The following is a 6000-nucleotide window of genomic DNA, read 5'->3' on the forward strand; positions in this document are numbered from 1 at the left end:
CAAACCTCAGTAGTTCAGAATAACAAGTAATCAATTTTCTTTCCCAAAAGACCATAAGTTGATTTTGATGGCCTTTCTTTTATCTGCAAGAGAGTTGGTGCTGAATGACACTCTCTTGTTGATCACATAAAGCTCAGAGGTTTGGTAACAGATTGTGCTGCATGACTTTAGAGAAAAACCTAAAGTGACATAGATGAAGTAAATTAATCAGGAGCCAAATAGGTAAAATGGAGTTTATATTATGCCTGAAAAATTGAAATAAATTATGTTTACTTAAAATAGGAGTAACTTCCACTGTACCACCCAAATAAAACAAGAGTGGTCCATGAAGTATTAAGCACTTAGTTTGTTATTAAGTTATTGGATCCATAATTAAAAACTGTACATGTGTAAGCCATGTAATATAGGGAAAAACATGAATATCATTGAAGGATGTGATTATTATGATGCTGTGTGTGAATGTATAATATTACATAAGTATTATGTATGAGTCTATTCCCATTGGTGGTCACAAGACTGAAAAAATAATTGACAATGAAGTTGGACAGAAGAAGTTAAATCTGGGGCTTAAGATTTTCTAGAAAGCTGGGATATAGCTCAGTGATATAGCACTTGCATAGCATTTGCAAGGTGTGGGTATGATCCCCAGCACTGTAAAAAAAAAATAATAATAATAAAAGACTTACTATAAAGGTAACCTGGGGAAAGATATTTAACCACATTTTTCTCTCACTTCATATACAGACACTGTTAAAAATTGGGGAAGCCAAGGGCTAAGAAAGTACTATTTTCTTCCTCATACAACATTCAGGATTGAAAAATAGAATGTCGAATTTGGAAGGTAAAGGTGAATATTTTGCTTTGTTGCTGATAAAGCAGGCTGGATGGGACAGATTAAATAAAAAGCTGTAATTGACTTGTTGATATTTCTCCCCTGCATGGGACAGATTTGCTGGCTAGGTAATGTAGAACAACTTTAGGCAATCCCTAATACCAAACTCTGATCCTCAGGCAATTCTCCTGGTATCATCAATGGGCAGGAGTTTGCACTCCCCCTACCATCAGAAAGTTTAGAAATATTTCAGAACAGCACATGACTTACCCACAGACCTTGCTCTGCCTCCGACTGAAAATAACACTTGCGTCCACTTATCATCTCAAAATGTTCAGTTTGTACAATAACTCTGACCAAACTGTAGATAACGAGTTTAAGTGATAATACAAGTAAACTCAAGAAACACCATGTATGCAAAATAAATTCCCTAAAATTGAATATAATCTCTCTACCCTTATCAAATTTCCACAGATTTTAGGAAATCATAAGGTAAGATCCAAGTAAATTAAATCCCCCATGTTTTATAGCTTTGCCCAATTTCTATTTTGCCCTGTCTCAGGATTCTTATATGATTTTCTGCATAGAAGAATGTTCTTTCCAAAGAAGACACCTGGGCGCCTTTTTTTTTTCTTTTTTTTTTTTTTAACTGCAAGGATACAAGTCCCTTAATACCTCTAAAACTAAGAGAATTAGACTCCAAGTCTCTTAGGTACTATGTGGTGTTTAACTTTCTATTTTGAAAGAATTGAAGAGCTATAAGAAGGTTTCAAAGGTGGCAGAGAGGAATGCCAGAAGTTTGTATATAATGCTGCCTGAAAATTCCATTAAATTGAATTTCATATAGACAATGAAAAATTGTTTTAGTATAAATACTGTTTAGATTTTTCAAACAAAATAAAGGATGTCCCGATAAACTTAAATTTTAGATAAAAAACAAATTTTTAACATCAATATATACAGTGCAATATTTGAGACATGTCTATAATTAAAATGTTATTTATCAAAAATTCAAATTTAACAGTGTCTTATATTTCTATTTGCAAAATCTGGTGTTTTATTTACCTTTACATCACCGTGACCAACATACCAAGACATGAACAACTTAGAGAAGGAAGTGTTTATTGTGGCTCAGAGTTGCAGAGGTTCAGTCCATGACTGGCCTGCTCCATACCTCTGGGTCATAGATGAAGTAGAATATCATGGAAGAAGGTTCTGGCAGAGGGAAAGCAGCAAGCAGCTTACAGTAGCCAGGAGGGAGAGGGGGAGGGGGAGGGGGAGGGGGAGGGGGAGAGGGGAGAGGGGAGAGGGGAGGGGAGAGGGGAGAGGGGAGAGGGAGTGACTGGGGGGGATATCTGTGTATCTTGAATAAAATATAAACCCCAAAGGCATGCTGCCCGGAACCTACTCCCTATCTATAGTTACCATTCCAGTTAATCCATATCAGTGGATTAATCCACTGGTTAGGTTATAATCCACATAATCTAATCTTTTCACCTCTGAACACTCTTTCATTGTCTTACACATGAGCTTTTGGGGGACACCTCATACTTAAGCCACCATGTCTCACGATACTATATATGTACTCTCTTCTCGGATTCCCATGATGTTGCTATTTTACCATTCTTTAAAAAGTATAAGTTAGAAACATCATGTCTCCTTACTTCTACAGAAAGGACATTCTCCTACATAAAACCAGTATAATGTTTACAACTGGAAAATTGATATTGTCACAATGATGTTCTATCTCTAACCTAAGAGCCTTACCCAGACTACACCTCTCACTACACTAATATTCCTTTTCCTATAGGATTGAAATCTGTGTATTTCTCGAATCTCCTTCATTTTGGTAATTTCTTTTTTGATCTTGGAAATTTTAAAGATTATAGGCCAATGATTTTGTAAATCTCCCTCAATTTGGTTTTGTCTCATGTTTTCTCATCATCAGATTCAGATTACACATGTTTGGCAACAATCCTACAAAAATGATGTTCTCTTTCTGAGTGCATCGTATCAGGATACTTTTTTTTCAGAGTATAAAATAATAATAGGAAACACAAGTTCATCTCAGCACCAGCCTAAATGTACCATATTTAGAAACATAAGCAAATACTCATGATTTGATAGAGCTCTCCAAGGAACATGGCATCATCACAACTGAGAAGTTTACATAATCCAAGCCCACTTTTTATCAAAGAGCAGGCAGAGATTTGTTTCTACCCGAGGCAAATTGGGTAAATGAAGCACAAGTAAACCTGTTTTTTTTATCTTTTTTTCTTCTGGATGCCAATCATTCTGTGGCGCTTGTTCCTGCCATGTGAGTTGAAACTTAAATTGCAGAAATTTCTATTCCCATTATTAATTGCATTTCTACATGTGCTGTCTAAGGAAACAGATATACAAAGCACTGGTCTCTACATGCCCACTACCCACTGTCTTCTTGCTCATTTACAGATGTACTGGTGAGATGCCAGCTTACACCTTTGCATTTTCCTTTTTCCCTATAAATCTTAAGTTTCTGGCACTGTAGTGCTGAACAGAGGGTGGACTCTCTACTCTGACTTGAAGGCAGTCATTTTGTCTCCTACTAGATGAGAACTACCACTAGTTGCTGCTATAGCATTGTCTGACCTCACAAACCTCCCTCACAGGAGAAGTTTCCCTTTTATTCTCACATGACCTTGTGCAGAAGAATGCTCCTGAACAGACTCTGCTGATAGTTCTGATGATTATATCCCCAGTGGCATCATAAGCATGGGTACCTTTGCTATGTTATCTTTTCTGGTACCTGGCTTTTCCCACCTTTAAAATTTGCTGGCCTTGAATAATTAATAATACTTCAATGGCTGGTAAAATACATTCTATATTTTTATTTCCAATGCTGGGATATGAATGTCTCTTGGATTCTCTTTCCCTTTGAAAAATTTCTATTACTTTCTAGAAACTTTAGGGGAGATTCTCACATTTTATCCTGCCTCCTTCCTGCAGGGCTGGTGGTAATTGCTTGATTTGAGGATCTTTGTCCTTTCTTACTGTTTGGATTTGTTTTGTGCAGCTAGAACATAATACCCGAGACTGGGTAATTGATAAATAACAGAAGTTTATTTGACTCTTGTCTCAGAGGCTTGGTGCTGGTATTTTGTTAGGGCTTTCCTGTCGTGCTAGCACATGGCGGAGGGCAAGAAGGTAAAAGAGCAAGAAAGAGGGATGGGGATAAACTCACTTTTATAACAGCCCACTCTTGTGATGACTAGCTGGTTCCCACATCCTGACATCAACCCCATCACCTCTTACCAGGCCCACCTGTTGCACTGGGGATTAAGGCTTTAACACGTGACATTTAAACAACATATTTGAAACCATAACGATTACTTTCATGTTGCTTTCTGGTCTCCATTAAAGAAAAATCACATTAAATTTTCAGTGTCTTCTCTTGATTGTGTTCTATTTCATACTCCATTTTCTAAAGATGAAACATCGGTAATTTTGACTCTGTCCAAAGAATTCAGTGCTTACACAACTTCCACCCAATCTCAACCCTCTGAGCAGAGTAAAATCAGATTGGAAATTCAAAGCAACAACCAGGCTTCAGCATGGTCCATTTTTGTGTGGCCTATCTCCTCTTCAGTGTCTGTCTCCCTTGTGCATTTCCAGGTACTTCTAACTCCATGCAGTTCATATGTTGGTTCCCTCAGGACACAGAAAACCTTTGTCTATTCTTAGGGTAATGATGTCAACTTGATGTTCATATCAGAGAGCTTAACATCTCTTATACTGACCATCATGTGTTTTCAATCTCAAATCCCTCAATTTATTTTTTTCTTCTTTTCCCTTTTTTAAACTGTTCTTCAAATATAGTTCTAATTGCTCTTGACATAGGCTCTGTTTATTAATAATAACTGGATACTGCTGAATCATTTATCTGGGACTGTTGGGGGAGCTGTTTGCCGTTTCTGTCTCTGACATATTTTCTCTCCTTTGCTGTTTGATTTATGTGGTCATATTCATCGTTCTTTTCTAATGACTATTAAAATACCTGCCCTTTTTCAAGTCCTCCCCTTATAAGCAGCTCAACCTGGGCACATCTCTTTGGCTCTTCTAATACATCTAGCCTGGCTTCCAAAATCTGACTTTCTGTGTATATGTATTCATCTAGTCTAGTTAGCAGTTTCTCTTATAATGAAATATTTCTCTCTTTTTTAGCTGAATTATATAATGTCTTTGCATTTTTCTTTCATCATCATATTGTTCTGATTCTGGTATTTAAAGTGAAATTTTTTTTTCTAGTAATATAATTTCTCCTCAATTATCTGAGTAAGACCAATTCTGAGACTGTTTTAACTGTAGGTTTTTTTTTATCTTTTTATTGGCTTATTAGTCAGCACACTGTTTTTTCAAGCTAAAAAAAAAAAAAAAAAAGTGTGAATAGCCTATCTAGGACTCTGATTTTTTGGAGGGGGTGGTAAATATAAGATGTCTTATTATAATTTAAACCATTTAAACAATCACAGACAGTATAAAATAATAACAACAAGAATATGTGGATATGCAGTAGCCAAACAATGCTGAGTAACGAAAGAGAACTTTCGAGAACTTTAAAGGCTTAGTATAAAGCTATACTAATCAAGGTAAAGCGGTTTTGGAATAAAAAAATAAAGATAACAATGGAATGGAATCAATGGTAGGACGCTGATATTTTAAATTAAATTCAAAGACTATGTAATAACTTCTTTGGAGTCAATTTGACACTATTTGGTGAGGGTTTAAGCCTTGAGCCATGACAAACCCCATCAGTTTAGATTCTCTCTAGTCCTTTCCATTGGCTGTAAATGTTGTTCAAAATAACATAGAAAGGAACAGCACTTGGCATATGGGATCTAGTTTGGCCTACTACACCTGGCAGAGGCAGCAACACACTGGTGCTTAGTGGAAACCAGCTGTCTTCGTGGTGTCAGAATCCAGCCTGAAGACAAACCTCGAATCAAATACTGTTCAGTCTCCCCATACTAACAGGACAAGCCAGGAGGCCTATACTTTAAAATTTTGTCAGTTTGAAATGTTTTTGGACAAACAGCAAGAGCCTTGTTCTTCCCTTCATTTTAACTTTGAGCTTCATTTGTACAGATAAAATCTGTGTCTTCTCCGGCTGATCAGCTTCCCCTGCAGCA

This window comes from Callospermophilus lateralis, chromosome 2 (genome assembly GCF_048772815.1).
Source record: "Callospermophilus lateralis isolate mCalLat2 chromosome 2, mCalLat2.hap1, whole genome shotgun sequence".
Lineage (NCBI taxonomy): Eukaryota > Metazoa > Chordata > Mammalia > Rodentia > Sciuridae > Callospermophilus > Callospermophilus lateralis.